Here is a 17,872-nt window from a genome sequence, read left to right on the forward strand (position 1 = left end):
TGCCCTTCCACTTGGTCTCTAGGTTGTTTCTGTTTTCTGTTCCCATCTCCTCTCCAGCTCATCTCAAGTTCCTTGACATGGAATATCACCCACAGTATACTTTGATAACTCTCAGATTTATATTTCAAGCTCCACTCTTTCTAGAAAGCTATAGATAAATCTGTATGATTTCCACTTGGAATCTAAAGGGCATTTCAAACTTATCACATTGAAAACAAAACACTTCATTTTCACTTCTAAATTAACACCCTGGTCCACACTTTCCCAGGGAACTGCACCTCCCTTCACTCAATTTCTCAGACCAAACACTTAGGAATTTTCCAATCCAGTAGCATCCCATCCAATAACAAGTCCAGTCATCTTTACCTTCAAACTATATACAAACTCTACCTCATCACATCACTTCCAGGGCTATCACCTCTTCTTTGACTGCACTGCTAAGCCACTTACATGGGCACTACCTCCTGGGCACTATCAATCCTAATTCTATCACTATGGTACATTTTAAAAATGAGAAAGAGATCCCAATATTCTCTCAATCAAAACTTCAAGTGGTTCCCATCACTCTTGAAAAAAAAAATCGAAAATCTCTACTGAACATACCAATGCCTACAAAACCCAATATCAGGTCAACTTCCTGATCTTATCTCTTTCCTTATCGCTTATCCCACTCTCTTGATAAACTTCTTGCAATTTCTTCTATGCTAGTTTCTGTCCTAAGGACCTTACACTTGCACTTTTTATGCCAGGAATTCTCTATTTAATTGAAAAATGACTTTTCCCTTTAACTTATTCAAGTTTTTGCTCAGATGATACTTCTTCACAAACACTTTATTACCACTATATCAAAAATAACTGTCCAAAATGCCATACTCTCAATCTGCTTATCATTTTTAAAATTATAATTTATTATATTTTATATATTTTTGTTTATTTTTCTCTTTTATAGTTTCTAATATAGGAACATTTTCTGTCCCATATTTAGTGGATAAATATTTGTTGAATGAATATATGTTTTTATATAAAATTAATAGTCTATATAAAAAATTAGGCTATGCTAATAAGAAATATAAATCAGAAATATACTAGATTTGCCTACGTCCATCAACATGTGAGTGACTTAACAGGACTCCATTAATTATAATATCAGATTTTTCACTGTGTAACATCTAAATTTTCAGTGTAATCCAAATATGCCCTTTGGTTATGTCCTAAGCTATTTTCCTGATGTAATATACTCATAACAAGCTAAGCTCTGACATCTGATATACATTTTTCAAAAGCAGTAATAATGCATTTCAGATACTCTCTTCTTCAAAGCAAATATTCACACAACTTTTAAAAGATAAAAGCAAAAGAAAATATTTTCAAATATACATAGTAACTTTCTGGATAAAACGACTAATTGAAAAGATGAAATATGAACAAGATGCTACTTAAGGACTGAAAGACATTAATATGCATACCAAAAGTGGAACAAGAAATTAGTAACTGTGAAGGCTAACTGAATGTTTGTTCTATAAAGTCTTCAACCTTTACTAGAGTTGTTATCACTCATATGAAAGAATACTGATTGAGTTTTTTTCACCTTTCACCTATGGCATATAATCTACACTTTGGTAGATTATATAGTAGAATAATTCAAACATTCTTGTAGAATCTAAATAAAATGATAATTTTATTTTGTATCTGCACTTAGAAATCAAATTCTGAAAGTAACAGGAATCATGACTTCAAATTTTCGTAATTCTAAACAATCCTGACAGCAACTAGAAAAATTGAACATATAATGCATTTGAGAACTAAAGAGGCAGCAAAAAATTAGAAGACCAAGATCTTGAAAAAAAGAGTAATCCCTAAATGTGACCTGATACTTAGAACTAGTTTTCCCAGGGGAAGAAAGGCCAATTTAACATGAGGAAGTCAAGAGACTGAAAAGCTTAGCAATGCTTTTGAAAGCCTTCAAAGGTTAAGTGACTATAAAAATTAAGGCCAAGGCATGCCAAATGGAAATAGGACTGAGAATCCTCATATGCTTGGACCTCAATAATCACAAGTCTATTAAGCTACAGGTCAAAGAAAAATAAAAATATTTTGAACTTGATAATAATAAAAATACTCCATACCAAAACTTCCTAAGTTTTAGTAGCTGATGGAATACCACTTAATTTGTATTTAGAGGGAAATTCATAGCCTATAATGCACAAGAAAAAAGGCTGAAAAATGAATGAGCTCATTGATTTCAAGTTTTAAAATATCAAGGTCAACCTAAAGAACACAGAAGCAAGAAAAGAATAAATATAAGAGCAAAAAATAATAAAATAGAAGAAAATACAACAGAGAACGTTGATCTAACAGAAGTTTGGTCACTTGAAAAATTCTATTAAAAGCTGTTAACATTGATCATGAAAATAAGTAAAGGTGAAGGACAAGAATAGGAATAAAAAGGATACTTTGTTACAGATTTTACAAACATTAGAAGGATAAAAAAATGAAAGTTCTTATGTACAATTTTATGCCAATTAATTAAAGATTGAGATGATATGGCTAAATTCCTAGAAAAATTGCCACCAAAAGGAATAGAAAATTTGAATGATCTTACAACATTTAAAGACTTTGAATCTGTAATTAAAAGTTATCCATCAAAAAACTCAAGGCCAGTGGCCTTACTAGAAAAATCTAACAAAAGTTTTAGCAACATTAACTCTAATTTTATATACTACTCCATACATTTTATAGAGAAGGCACAACTTTTAAAACAAAATTTGAAAGATCATTCCAAGAAAGGAAAATTACAGGCCAATGCTTCATATGATTGTAGATAAAAAAGACTTAAAATAAATTAGCAAAGTGAAAATTGCAATAAATAAATAAGCATGTTAGATTTATTCTATGAAAGCAAGGGTTGGTGTGACACTCAAAAATCAACCCTGGAATATACTACATTAACAATACAAAACAGTAAGACCCTATAATCATCTTGATATATGCAGAAAAGTCACAGATAAAAGTCAACATCTAATATTAAAAGTAAAAATAAAAAACCTAGAAATAAGTAAGCAAAGTAGAAATGAAAGAACAGTTTTCAGTCTCACAAGAGTATTTTCAGGAAACCTATAGGAAACATCATGCGTATTAGTAAAATAATTATTTGTAAGGACTGTCTAAAGGCTACAAGCTGTACCAGTTCTATTTAATTGAAGGTGCTAAACAATGTGGTGCAACAAGACAACAAATAGTTTAATATACTTAAAAATTGTAAAGAATAAAATAAAAGTTATGAATTAAAGATGATATGAGTATATAGAAAATCCAAGAGAATATAGGATATAGGACCAAAATTAAGTTAATTACTAGTTTACTATGGTACAGTGTTCAAAAATCAGTCAGAGATGTATATACCAGAAACCAACACTTAATAAGTGAAATTAAAAATTATATTATTTGCCAATAAAATGTGAAATGCCCAAGAATAAAGATGTGAAAGACCTTTACATGAAAATTGATAAAAACTTCTTTGAGTGAAATAAAAAATATTAAATGAAGAAATATATCATGTTTATTGATCAAAAGACTCAGTATTATAAGGATAAAAATTCTTTAATTGATCTATAGAGTCAGGCTCCTCGTGTGAGGAGGAGAGAGAAAGAAAGCAAGAGAGAGAGAGAGAGAAGCTGAATGTAAAATTTTTATAAAATTGCAAAAAGACAAAAATAGCCAAGACAATGTTCAAGAAGAAAAAGACTGGTTCTCGCTAAGTGTAGCTTTAGACCAAATCAATTAAAATTATCCACATGCATCTTAACAATTGATTTATGCTGTTGGCACTGCAGTACTGTAGAGTGAGAGGTCTCTTCAATAAGTATTACTAGGTCAATTTGGATATATATGAAAAATAACTTATCATATACAAAAACAATACCAAATGGCTTATAGGTATAAATATAAAATATAAACAATAAAACTTATAGAAAATAATGTGATATAATATATCCATTATAACCATAAGAATTTAACAGAGCAAAAAATGCATTAGCACAAAAGCAATATTGATAAACTTCATTAAAGTAGTACTTTACTAGTTCAAAAGACAACATTAAGAGAGTAAAAATACCAGCCACAATAGAAGATGTTTGTAATGCACATATCTAATGAGAATCAGAAATATATATTAATAACTTCCATAAAGTAGACAATAACTAGAAAATGATACTTCATAAAAGATAATCAAAAAGCCAATAAATATGGATCACCAATGGCAATCTCATTGGTGATAAGGGATATACAAACTAAGAAAAATGAAATACTACTACATGGCCACCAGAATAATTGAAATAAGAAAATAGACAATAGCAAGTGTTGTCAAGGATGTAGAGATCCTAGAATGCTTGTTCTCTGTTGGTGGGTTGTAAATTTGTTTAATCACTTTGATAAACAATTTGACAACATTTTCAAAAATCATGATATGCATATCTTAAGACTCAGAAATCCTACTTCTTAGGTAAGTACCATAAAGAAAAATATGTGTACCAATTAACAGAAACAAGAATGTTCATTAGCAACATTATTCATAATAGCCAAAGATGGAAATAGCCTAAACATTCTTGAAGAGTAGAATGTATAAATGAGTTATGGTATATTCATATAATAGAATATTATAGAGCAGTGAAAATGAGATTTCATTTGTATATAACAAAATAAATGGATTTCACAAACTAAATGTTGAGTAAAAGAATGCACGCTGTATAATGGTTTTACAAAACCAGGCAACATGAATAGTAGTGGTGATAATCCCCTGAGTGGTTACCCCTGGGGTTAGAGAATAATGGCTGAGATGGGGCAATGGGTGCTGTGTCACTGGGAATGTTCTATCTTTCTCAAGGTAGTAATTACACTGGTGTTCTGATGCTGGCAATTCATTGAGCTGCACATTTAAGTTTTATGCATTTTTCTATAGTAGATAATGTTTTCCAATTTGAAAAACAAAATGAAATTAGAAAAGAGAGAGAAGGGTGAGTTTAACAAAGACCATTGTTTTTCATTTTTTTGTGTGTGTGTGCACACATTTGAAAAAATAAAAGAGCCTTTTCATAGTTCAGGATGCTAGAGGATACAATCAGGTAAAAGACAAGAAATAAGCTGTTAAATTAAAAACACAAACTCACTTTGTTAAAGCATAGCAGAAATTAGGCTGGCAATTCCTGACCCATCAGGTGTACAAAGGCCTGAAACCAGAAATGGGTATTTTGATTCCTGTTGTGCCTGGTGAGCATGAAGCCTCCCAATATCACTCTGTAGAAGCATGTGAAATTTATATTTTCCAAAGTGACCCCTCTATCGCAAGGAGAATGTTTCTGACACAGATTAGCATTTTGATATAACTAGTTTGCCACATCAAAAATGTCAACCTTGCTACTGTATATATTATCTTGTTTATAAAAGTTGTTAAAGAAAGAAAATGTTTTGCCCTCAAGCAAGACTGTGAAACTTGATAATTTCATCTGAGTCCAGCAACAATTTGTTGCTCTAAGTCTTACCCTGTGTGAGTATATATGCATCTTTTGTTTGCCTGAAAATATGAAAAGCAATTAATTGTTTAAAATTCTAGAATTTGTTTGTTTGGTATATCAGCTTTTCACAGGCTTACAAACTCACAAAGTGTTTATTATAGAATTTGGGACTGTGAAACTTTTATGAAATATGATTAAAATAGGACAAAAATTATTGCCTTTCTGTATAAACATTCTTTTTTCAAGAGTTGGATCCTTATTGGAACCAGATTACTAGCAAAATGGCTAAAAACTAATAGCAAATAAAAAATTTCCAATATTACAGGTGATTAAATATGATCAGTTAAGGTGGCCATTTGGAGTGTCATAAATATGGGTGTTTCACACTTACAAAATAACAATTTAGAAAATATGAAGAAGTAAATTGTAAATTTGTCATGCCAGGTCTGTGTTCTATACTTAAGGATGGGATAGAAAGTAAATATCTCCAAAATGCTTAAGGTATATCAGTCATATTTATATACTAATTTATTCTTCACAGCTCATTTACAGAAAGTCAAATTGGGAGAATAACTATGACCAGATTTGTGAATGTTTATTTATTTATTTATTTCAGTGGAGCATGCAGAGGTATAAATAGGGGCATGTGAGCTACATCTATGGCTTGCCATTGGTCATAGGGTAGTAGGTCCACTATTTGAACCCATGTGTAAAGTCAGGCAGGTTTCTATATTGTGGCATGTCTATTAATGGTACAACAGAGGACTTTAGGTAGTAGGGAGAAATAACATCGAATCATATTATGTCACATTGAGCAAGTTATTCCATTTACAATTATCTTTCGGTATTATTTTATCATAGCAAGAAAAAAGCTTCAGTTTGGTTATATTAAGTTTCATTAAGATTATGAATTTATTTTTATAAAGGGAAGGCAAATTTCATATTCCCTTTGATAGGCAACAGAAGCTAACTAGAATTATTAATGTTGTTTCATTTATATCATACTGATATTATACTTTCTACTGCAAATGGTATGACTTTTATATGTATATTAATGAACACAGTCTTTATTAATAACTTCACCCTCTCTATAATGTCGTTTTCAAACATTCTTTCTTATGCCATCTTCTACTTTTGAACTTCTTTTCTCTATCAAATCTGCAGTCACAAAAAGATCTAAGATTTTTTTTACCCTACCACCTTTTCACTATCCCTCTCTACCTGCTTAAATATACTTCCCTCTTAACCAGCTTAAATTCAGTGATTTGTTAAAATCAGTTCATTGCGTTTATCTGGAACTCCTTTGAAAGGAGCTGTATTGAAATAGAAGCTCCCTTAAGTGCAACATTAAGAACATATGGATGAGCAACACATATAATGCTTACCATTAGTCTCCACTGAGAACTGGCTAATGTTTTTTTCTCTAAGGATAGTGTCAGTGGTGGTATTTAGACACGGTTGCTGCAAATCTTTCCCTAGGTATCATTTACTCAAGACTAATTTTTTCTCTTGTATTAACTGCTCTGCATTCAATTACACTGGAAACATGATCACAGAATAAATGAATTGCACTATATTTATTAAGACTAACTCGATATACATAAATTCTATTGAGGCAGACAAATAAATCTTTCAGAACACTAATGAGCGAAGTCCTTTTTTATGCAACTAGTTAACTCATCTTGAAATAGTAAATGTCCTCTTTTAAAGATTCTGAAATGACATTGAATTTAGAAGCTCTTTTCTATTTTTTATGTTCTTTGTTGGGACCCCTGGTCAAGATGATGGCGTAGGTAAGCACAGCTCTACTCCTCACACAACCACATCTAAATTACAGATAAAATATAGAACAACCATCACTCAGAACCATCAGAAATCAAGTTGAATGGAAGTCTGACAACTACGGAATTGAAGAAACCATATCAATCCAGACTGGTAGGAGGGGTGCAGACACAGATGGGCAGGTCCCACACCCACATGTAGTGGATAAAAATTTGGAAGAAATATCTCAGAAATGAGGAGTCCCAGCCCTGAACCAGAACTCCCAGCCAAGTATCCTGGTGTGAGGAAGATAAGTCCCTATAACTTCTGGCTGCAAAAAACAGCAGGGTCAGTAGAAGAAACTTCTAGAGTCCCAAGAAGTTCCCCTTAAAGAACCCGCACATGGACTTACTCAGACTCACTCCCCTGAGCTCTAGCACTGGGGTAGCAGTTTGAAAGGAACCAGTGGCACACAGGGAGAAACTGAAGTGTCTGGTATCAAGGCAAGAGCTGGGGGACAGTATTCTCCCAGACAGAAAAGTGGGCAGAGGCCATTGTCCTTTTTCTGAAACCTCTCCCCATAGAACCACAGAGCTGGCAGATGGGTGCCATACTTGAGACTCCATCAACCTTAGTAACACTCTTTGCCCCATCATGGAGATACCCTGAGACTCTGCCCCACCCAATTTATGGGCCCACCCAAGCTGCTTTTCCATATGAATGGCTGGCCTTGCCTCATGCTTCACAACTTCCTAAATCATATCAAACAAGCAAGAGTCAGCCTCAGTGAACCCCTAACCCCTATCCCACTTGTTAAGTGGCCCCAGGCCTGGCACTAGCAACAACTAGCCTGGATTCACAGCTCAGCTTTGCCTGGGAATCTCCAAGTCCTTCACAAGTAACAGTCATCTCAGATTACTTTATAGCTCAGAAACGGTGGCCTAGGCAAAACAAAGGTGGGGGCTGAAATTGGCCTGCACCACCTGGAAAACCTCAGAGCCTGTGCACCCAGTGGACACCTATAGACCATGACAGAGCACCACTAACCTTCCCTCATGCAGCTGATCCTCCATAGAGGGCAGAGGTTGGTGGTCAGTAGTCACAGCCAGTCCATGCAGCTGACTGGCATAGGTCCTTCCCATTGACCTGCCAACAGCAATCAATGATCAACTACTAGATGAAGGTATACTTAGTTCCCATGAAGGGTGCTCCTTGAGTAGCCAGCTTGGGGAATAGGGGAAGGTGTGGCACTGGACCCTACAGGACACCTACTACATTAAGCCATTCTACCAAGACAGGGAGTCAAAGCTGCTATACTTAATACATAGAAACAAACACAGGGAGGTTTCCAAAATTAACAAAGAAACATGACCCATAAAAGAACAGATCAAAACTCCCCAAAAAGAACTAAACAAAATGGAGATAAGCAATCCATCAGATACAGAGTTCAAAACACGGGTCAAGAAACTTAGTGAGGACATCAACAGCATAAAAAAGATCCAGTCAGAAATGAAGGATACTGACTTCTGGCCAAGATGCAGTTGTAGCTAGATATACTTTGCCTCCACGCACAACAAAAGGAAAGACAACAATAAATTTAAAAACAAAAAATAACCAGAACTGCCAGAAAATTGAACTGTACGGAAGTCCAACAAGCAAGGAGCTAAAGAAGAAACATTCATCCAAGCTGGTAGGAGGGGTGGAGATGGGCAGCCAGGGTGGAGAGGATGTGCTGCAAGGCAGTGGTTAGTGGACCATGTGGTCCCACATTTGCATGTAGATAAACCAAGAGGAATAGCTGGAGAGTGAGACAGACCGTGCAATCCAGGGTTCCAGTGTGGGAGAAGAAAGCCTCAAAACCTCCTGAAATAAAAACCTGTGGGGGATACAGCAGCAGGATAAACTCCCAGCCTCACAGGAGAGACTGTTGGAGAGAACCATGGAGTCCTAGAACGTACACAAACCCTCCTACCTTGGAATCAGCACCAGCACGGCCCAATTTGCTTGTCAGTAGTGGGGAAGTAACTGAAAGTTGGCCAAGAGCTGAGCAAGCCGCATTGTTCCCTCTGTGACCCCGCTCCTACACACAACTTCACAACCCAGCCACATCCATTGCCCCTCCCTGTCAAACACCTAAGGTTCTGCTCCTCCACATAACACGTGCACTGAGACAAAGAAATACGGCCCAAATGAACGAACAGATCAAAGCTCCAAAAATAGAACTAACCCATGAACAGATAATCAACCTATCAGATGCACAGTTCAAGACACTAGTGATATGGATGCTCACTGAGTTGGTTGATCATGGTTGCAAAATGGAGGAAAAAGTGAAGGCTATGCAAAGTGAAATAAAGAAAAATATACAGGGAACCAACAGTAAAGAGAAGGAAACTGGGACTCAAATCAACGATTGGGAGCAGAAGGAAGAGATGAACATACAACCAGAACAGAATGAAGAAACAAGAAGTCAAAACATGAGGAGAGGCTTAGGAACCCCTGGGACAACTTTAAACATTCCAACATCCAAATCATAGGGTTGTCAGAAGGAGAAGAGGAAGAGCAAGAAATTGAAAACTTATTTGAAAAAATAATGAAGGAGCAGTTCCCCAAACTGGCACAAGAAATAGACTTCCAGGAGATCTAGGGAGCTCAGAGAGGCCCAAAGAAGTTGGACCCAAGGAGGCATATACCAAGGCACATCATATTTATATTACCCAAGATTAGTGATAAGGAGAGAATCTTAAAAGCAGCAAAAGGAGACTATTACCTACAAAGGAGTTCCCATCAGATTACCAGCTGATTTCTCAAAAGAAACCTTGCAGGTAAGAAGGGGCTAACAAGAAGTATTCTAAGTCATGAAAGACAAGGACGTTCATCCAAGATTATTCTATCCAACAAAGCTATCATTTGGAATAGAAGGGCAGATAAATTGCTTCTCAAATAAGGTCAAGTTAAAGGAGTTCATCATCACCAAGTCCTTATTATATGAAATGTTAAAGGGACTTATCTAAGAAAAAGAAGATTAAAAACTATGAACAGTAAAATGATAACGAACTCACAACGATCAACAACTGAACCTAAAACAAAAACAAACTAAGCAAACAACTATAACAGGAATAGAATCATAGAAATTAACAGGGATAGAGTCATAGAAATTAAAATCAGAGGGGAAGTGGAGGAGAAAGAATAGGGGAAAAGGTACAAGGAATAAGCAGCATAAATAGTAGGTACCAATTAGGCAGGGGGGAGGTTAAGAATAGTATAGGAAATGGAGAAGCCAAAGAACTTAAATGTACAACCCCTGGACAGGAACAAAGAGGGAAGGGTGCTGGGGGGAGGGGAGGTGCAGGGGCAAGGGGAATAAAGTGGAGAAGAAAATGGGACAACTGCAACAGCATAATCAATAACATATATGTTAAAAAAAAGAAATGAAGGGTACATTAATTGAAGTAAATTATAATTTATAAGGAAACAACAGTAGAGTAGATGAAGCCATGAAGCAAATCAATGATTTGGAATGTAAGAAAGCAAAAAACAACCGATCAGAATAACAAGAAGGAAAAAGAATACAAAGAAATAAGGATTTTATAGGCAGCCTTTGGCACAACTTCAAGTGGTTCAACATTTGCATCATAGGGTGTCAGAAGGAGAAGAGGGCAAGAAACTGGAAATCTATATGAAAAAATAATGAAAGAAAACTTTCCTAATTTATTGAAAGAAATAGACATGAAAGTCCAAGAAGCACAGAGTCCCAAACAAGAAGGATGCAAAGAGGCCCACTCTAAGACACATGATAATTAAAATGCCAAAGGTTAAAGATAAAGAAAAAATCTTAAAAGCAGTAGGAGAAAAGAAGTTAGATATCTACAGGTGAATTCCCATAAGACTTCCAGCTTTCTCAAAAGAAACTTTACAGGCTAGAAGGGATTGACAAAACATACTCAGTCCTGAAAAGCAGGGACCTACAGCCAAGATTGCTCTACCCAGCAAAGATATCAGTTAGAATTGAAGGACAGATAAAGAACTTCCCAAACAAGAAAAAACTAAAGGAGTTCATCATCACCAAAGCATTATTAAATGAAATGTTAAAGGGACTTATTTAAGTAAAAAGAAACATCAAAAATATGCATCAGTAAAATGGCAATACACACATATCCATCAAAAATTGAATCTAGAAAACAACCTAAGCAAATGAGACCAGAGATGGAATCGTGGATATGGAGAGCGCTCTGATGGTTGCCAGAGGGGAGGGGGAGGGGTATGGGAGAATGGGCGATGAGGGGAGAGGATTAAGAAGTATAAATAGGTAGTTACAGAATAGCCTTGGGGATGTAAAGCAGAGCATAGGAAATGGAGTCGCCAAAGAACTTATGCAAATGACCCATGAACATGAACAAAGATGTGGGGATTGCCTGAGGGAGTGGGGGTGCTGCGTAGAGGGGGCAAAAGGAAAATTCAGGACAAGTGTAATAACATAAGCAATAAAACCTAATTAAAAATAAGGTTTTTATAATTAAAGAAGTTTTTGAAGTTTAGAAACTGACCAGTTCAGTTGGAAGGCATGGTAGTGTCTAGAGCTATTTGTTGTGACATCCACTAATTCACAGACCAGTATTTTATGGCATGAATGGTTAATGAGAACAGGTTTGGCACAAAGCACAGTGGATCAGAGTGCCACATATCTTCACTGAATTTCCTACCATTTTTATTTGCAACAAAACAAAATGTATTTGCTTACCTCTTTTTGTTTCTATTCTCAGTATTTATCAAAAGAACCCTCATACATTTCAATGGTAAAAATAAGACTTTGCATTTTCATAGACATGCAAGTAAATGTCTTGCTTTGGAAGTTCAAGATTTTGGTAAAAGATTTCAGTGTATAGTATACAGAATTTTTCTATCTGATATGACAACAGTAACATATTTGAGATTTTAGTAATTTAATTTCAAAAGGGTAAAAGATATCCTAACAAAGCCCTGAAAATCTTCGCAAAATTTTCAGGAGGTTTGGTTTAGGGGTGACTTGCAGTTTTTAAAGTCAATTTATAGGTCATCCTTTTATTTTCTCATCTTTACCATATCTGGTGTTTAATAAATTATTTGATACTTGAGGTGATTGTTTCTATTTTTAATATAGCAAGATATATCATTCCCTTTCTGTTCATCAAAAAAAAAAAAAAAAGAAAAAGAAAGAAAAAAACACACACACAGAATGCATAGTTTGAACGAGGAAACATATTGTGATTCTTTAAATATATTCAAATACCATCTCATGGAGGCCTCAAAAATTATTCTTTTTGCACTATTTTTCTTGTTATCTACTGATGTCACCACAGACCTGGAAATGAAATGAGGGCCGAAAGGCAGTCAAGGAGGAAGTGTCTGGATGACTACTCGTTTATCAAACAGCATGAAGCAAGACTGCAGTTGAGTCAGGCCTGACACTCCGTAGTGATATATGAGCTTTTAATGTTTTAAAATAATTATAGCAAGGTCTAAGCCACTATTTAAAACTACTATATAAATTCTAGTGCCATTATCAACCCCATTTGTCATGAAATCAATCACGTGTTCAAAGGAAAATTTGTACCCCTTTTGCCAATCCCAGGGGCTTCAAAGTTCAAAGGGTAAACAACAGTTGCCAACAGGAATCAAAAGTGAAATAGATAACAAGATAAAGTTTTTAATTACTTCTGGAATTTCTGAAACTGGTTCCTTTTTTAAAAACTTTATTTATTTATTTATTTATTTATTTATTTAGAGAGGGGAAGGAAGGGAGAAACAGGAGAGAAACATTTATCAGTTGCCTCTTACATGTGCCCCAACTGGCACAGAACCCTCACTGAAGGCATGTGCCCTGACCAGGAATTGACTAGCAACTTTTCCCTTTGCAGGATGATGCCCAACCAACTGACCCATTCTGTTCAGGGCTGAGACTGGTTCTTAAACTTGGCCCTATGTGAAGTGTGTCATAATTTCCACAAGGTCAGAGAATGCCAATAGACACTTAATCAGTTATTCTTCTGAATAACTGGTTAAAAAATGCCTAAAGAAATGAGATTTTGTTATGCCGGTGTTACAGGAAATGTATTGGGATATAATATAAACATTTTAATAGTATGTGGGCTCTATTCGGAAGGGTTTCAGTAAGTAATACAGACATATCTGTACTTAAAGAACATGAAATAATTCAATCATAAACAGTGATTTTCACAACATTAATGATAAAATAAGCAAATGTGTATGAATCGCATATCAGGGGTTCAGGTATTTGTGAATGCAAATACCTTAAATTGAATGCATTTTAGAATTATACATGAAGCTTAATGATATTACTTAAAGGATATCTTTTCCTTCTCTTTTAATGTGCTATTTGGATTTCTAGATTCTTTCAGGAAATTCTGAAGGCACTTTCAATCTAGAGCCTCTTCAGTCACTGAGTGTCTTGGGCCTTGAGTTGAACTGACAAGCAATAGAAAAAACAGGAAAGAGGTTCATATTGCCCGGCTGAAGTGGTAAATCAAATCCATGATTGTAACCAAGTAGGAGGAGAGGTCAAGGAAGAAAGGGTTTAGGAAAGAGTTGCAAAACAAACAAAACTTATTAAACTCAACCAAAATCAGGAAATAATAGACTATAAAGCAAATATTAGGAAACAAAATAATAAAAGCCTCTACTTGTTGACATTTACTAATGCATCAGGCATTGTGTGAAGTGTTTTGGAAGCCATGTTTTTTTAAATTAATTTTCACAACAGCTATGTGAAATGATTAGCAAAGCAAGGTTTGGTTTCCTCAGCCAAAGTCCAGATGAAAGAAGAACAGAGACAGATGGTTCATGCTCACAGACTCACATAGGCAAGGGGAATGACAAGGCGAGGGAAATGAGAGTGGCAGGTACCAGAGAATCCAGAAAGCTTGTGGTGTCTTGTCCAAGTACATTTCTTATATCAAGGGTTCTGATTTATTTATTTTTATTTTTAAATGATGTTTATTCTATTACAGTTGTCTCAATTTTTCCCCCCTTTGCCCTCCTCCACCCACCCCAACCCCTGCTCCCACAGTCAGTTCCCACTCTGCTGTCCATGTCCATGGGTCAGTCATACATGTGCTTTGTCTAGTCCCTTCTCCTTCTTTCCATAATTGTCCTCTTTCCCCATCCCCTCTGGTCACTATCAGTCTGCTCCATGTTTCCATGCCTGTGGTTTATTTTGTTCATTAGTTTATTCTGTTGAATAGATTCCACTTATAGGTGAGGTCATATGGTAGTTGTCTTTCACTGACTGGCTTATTTCACTTAGCATAATATTCTTCAGTTTCATCCATGTTGTTGCAAAAGGTAGGAGTTCTTTCTTTCCTTCTCTTTTTTTTAAAATGAAGATTGATTTTACTTATTTATTTTGCTTATCTGAATATGTTCAAGTATGTTCTAAATATCTAGTGAAATAATGTAGTTTCATTTTACATTATTGTTAACTATGGTTTTTTATAAGTAAGTCCTTTAAAATTTGATTGAAATCTATATATTATTAATTATTAAAAACATGTGACTATGTAGGATGGTGCAATATTTGGCTGAAAGTTTCAAAATTTTAGAAGTGTATATATACCTATGTCATTTAACTCAGAAGATAAATATCTAGGGTAATTTGTTAATAAGATAACCAAAGACATGCAGTAATTGGGAATTTGATAAAACAAATTTATATATATATATATATATGTATATATCTCCATATATATAATACAGATTCTTATGTAGATAGTAAATAAAGCTACGAAAGAATACTTAAAGGAACACATCAATGTTCAGGATATATTGTTAATTTAATTTAAAAAATACTTTATAAAGTATGAAACCATTATTGTATATTTATATATTAATACATTGTCTGTATAATGACACCCACTCAGGTGCTAAGTCCTGTCACACATATTTCTATTTCTGTCTCCTTTTTCTATTTTTACTTTTATTTTGTTCTTGTGGTAGTGATGATTCATGTTCTTCAGGCTAGCACCACTTCAGCTGGTCTCTTTTAGCAGCCTATCATAATTTCTAAACCATCCTTCCTACTGTCTCTAAATAATACAGATCATTTAGCTATTTGGATGAAATGTTGCTGTTAAATTTATAAGTATAAAGTCCAATCTAACACAGCTCTTTCATTGTCATTTTGATCCTCACTCTGAAGGGCAGGGAGAGGCTGCACTGCTTCTTACAGAAAGGTACATTCCACCAGATCATTTGCAGATAAAGCTCTGATCAGTGTGAATACAATATTAAATTTGAGAGAAGAAAGGACAATGTTTAAACTGATGAATATAAAGTACTTCTTAAACTTAAAAAAAAAAAAAGACAACCGTGAGAACTGTTTCAAGCCTACATTTCCACATTGTTCTGTGTTAAGGGGGAGTTTTCAGCTAAAGCATCTTGATAAGCATTGACATGCCAAACTGAAGATCAAAGGTACCAGATCAAAGCACTTAAAGATCTGCCTGGGAGGATCCCCTTAAGCTTCACCTGAGTCTTCAAACCTCTCAGACCTGTTATAGGATTCCTACCATCACTTTGTTTTTTGTAACTTAGTCAACAATGAATGAAAAATGAACCGGAGGGTTGTAGAGTGCAGCACTGTTGGAAAAAGCCTTTCTAATGAAGAGTTTAAAAGTTGGAGATGGTGGCATTATTTTTCTCACCACCTCTGTGCCCTTCAAAGAGTGATCAAAATATCATCTGCGCAAAAGCAAAAGAAAGGAGAAAATATAACACTTAAAGTTGTTTCTAAAAAATTTGTTTCATTTTATTTCATTAATGATAGATGTTGCAATTTAAGAAGTAAATCTATATTTTTAAAAGGAGAATTCATATCTTTATCCTCCATGGCTTTTCTCATTTTTCACTGCCTTTGAATTCTCTGATTTCAAATATTTCTAATTATATTGTTAAAAGACAAATTAAATTAGAGAAAATACACATCTAATAAACATCGTTTGCTGGTTTGTTTTAATATCATTTAAAAATTGAGCTACATTTTAAGCACATTAAAGAAAAAGAAAATGTACATAAAAATAAAAATAAAAATTAGAGACTATAAGAATCTGTAATTTTGAATGAAAATAGTTATTTTGTAAGAATGTTTAGCTGCTACTTAAAAGCAAAAATAAAAAACAATGTAGCTTATAGATTTTTGTTTTTGAAAATCATTTACTTTGGTTACTTTCTGCCACCTGTACATTATACGAAATTTGCTAAACTTTATCAATTAGCATTATAAAATATGTTAAACTATAATCACCTAACAGGAAGAGGTATTCTTCTAAAGGAGAAATAAAAATATATAAATATAATGATGAGTTATAAATTCATACCACTTCATAATGGTATTTTCTTAGTATATGGAATTATCTATACCTCGGATATGTATTTATATAGTTATTTACAATATTCTCAGTTAATAAGTTACCTAAATTCAATGATTGTCTCATATTTGAGGTTTAAATTGCATTGCAGTCAAGTCTTAGAGTGAAATAAGGAAACACAGCCAGCTTACAAGTTTGACCTCTGCAATTACTGTTCATTCTCTAGGCTTTCTTGGGTGTAAATGCACATTAAATTGCCTTTTAGTGCCAGAAATGACTCTTTTTCAGCCAAAATATTCTTTTTTTGGTTCATCAGTTAGGTATGTAATCCAGGTAATTTAATAGCACAAAAGTTACTCATTCCAATTCAAAGTGTCTGCCTTAGACACTGCATGTGGCCTGCTTCGTTATCTTACATTATTATTTTAAAAGACATGTTTCTAGTCCTAAAGTCAGTGTTAATGTAATGAATTATTCAGGTCATCAATATAATTTCCAGTTTGCTTAACCTAATTCAAGTCAGCATTTGTAGAATGTCAATTGGGTCAATACTAGCTCAGAAGTAAAAAAAAAAAAAAAATCAATGAACATCAGGGTGACCATTTTAATTTTTACTCTTTAACCTAAACTATTTCCTGTGTTTGATTTTTCTGAAAGTGTACTTAGTTTGTTTAAAGTGTCACTGGTCTATACAACTATTGCAATGACGATAGAGGCATCAGTTGCACTATTTCCTGGTGTCAACAGAAGATTTGACCTTGTTTTTCCTCTGGCTTGGGGATTAAGTACAGCCCCAGTGGATAAACTGTTCTTCATTTTCAAAAGAAGGTTTTCTAGGGGGAAATGCTGAGTTTACAGATTCCTATGGTGGTTAAAGCTAATGTCTTTTTAATCTTATACTCCAGATGGCCTTTGGTGACCATATAACTGTGGATTTAAAACTCAAGAAATTTTTTAATCAAAGAGCTGGCCTTGCCAAGAAAAATTGGGAGTAAAATGTTATTGATTTATTTTTCTGTGAGAGAAGCTAAAGAGTCCTGTGTTACTATGAATGTTAGCATATTTTAAGATGTTTTGGGGTAAAGGGGGAATATATATAAATAAATTTCAGGCAAATAAAAGTAATAAAAAAATCTTCAGTTCCTTTACAGAAGAATTTTCTATAGAGAAGCTTATAACTGATGATTAAGAACAAGGGACTTATTTAATCTTATCCTGAAAGAAAGACATTATTAGCGGTTT

General features: G+C 34.4%; 1 protein-coding gene across 1 annotated transcript in view; it reads right to left on the bottom strand.

Annotated features, from left to right (window-relative positions):
* Window positions 1–17,872, bottom strand: part of GRID2 (glutamate ionotropic receptor delta type subunit 2) — a 1,366,516-nt gene that overhangs the window by 285,055 nt on the left and 1,063,589 nt on the right. The gene's annotated exons all lie outside the window — the stretch shown is intronic.

Source organism: Pteronotus mesoamericanus, unplaced genomic scaffold (assembly GCF_021234165.1).
Source record: "Pteronotus mesoamericanus isolate MK-2021 breed Mesoamerican mustached bat unplaced genomic scaffold, CSHL_Meso_final scaffold_232, whole genome shotgun sequence".
NCBI classification, from domain to species: domain Eukaryota; kingdom Metazoa; phylum Chordata; class Mammalia; order Chiroptera; family Mormoopidae; genus Pteronotus; species Pteronotus mesoamericanus.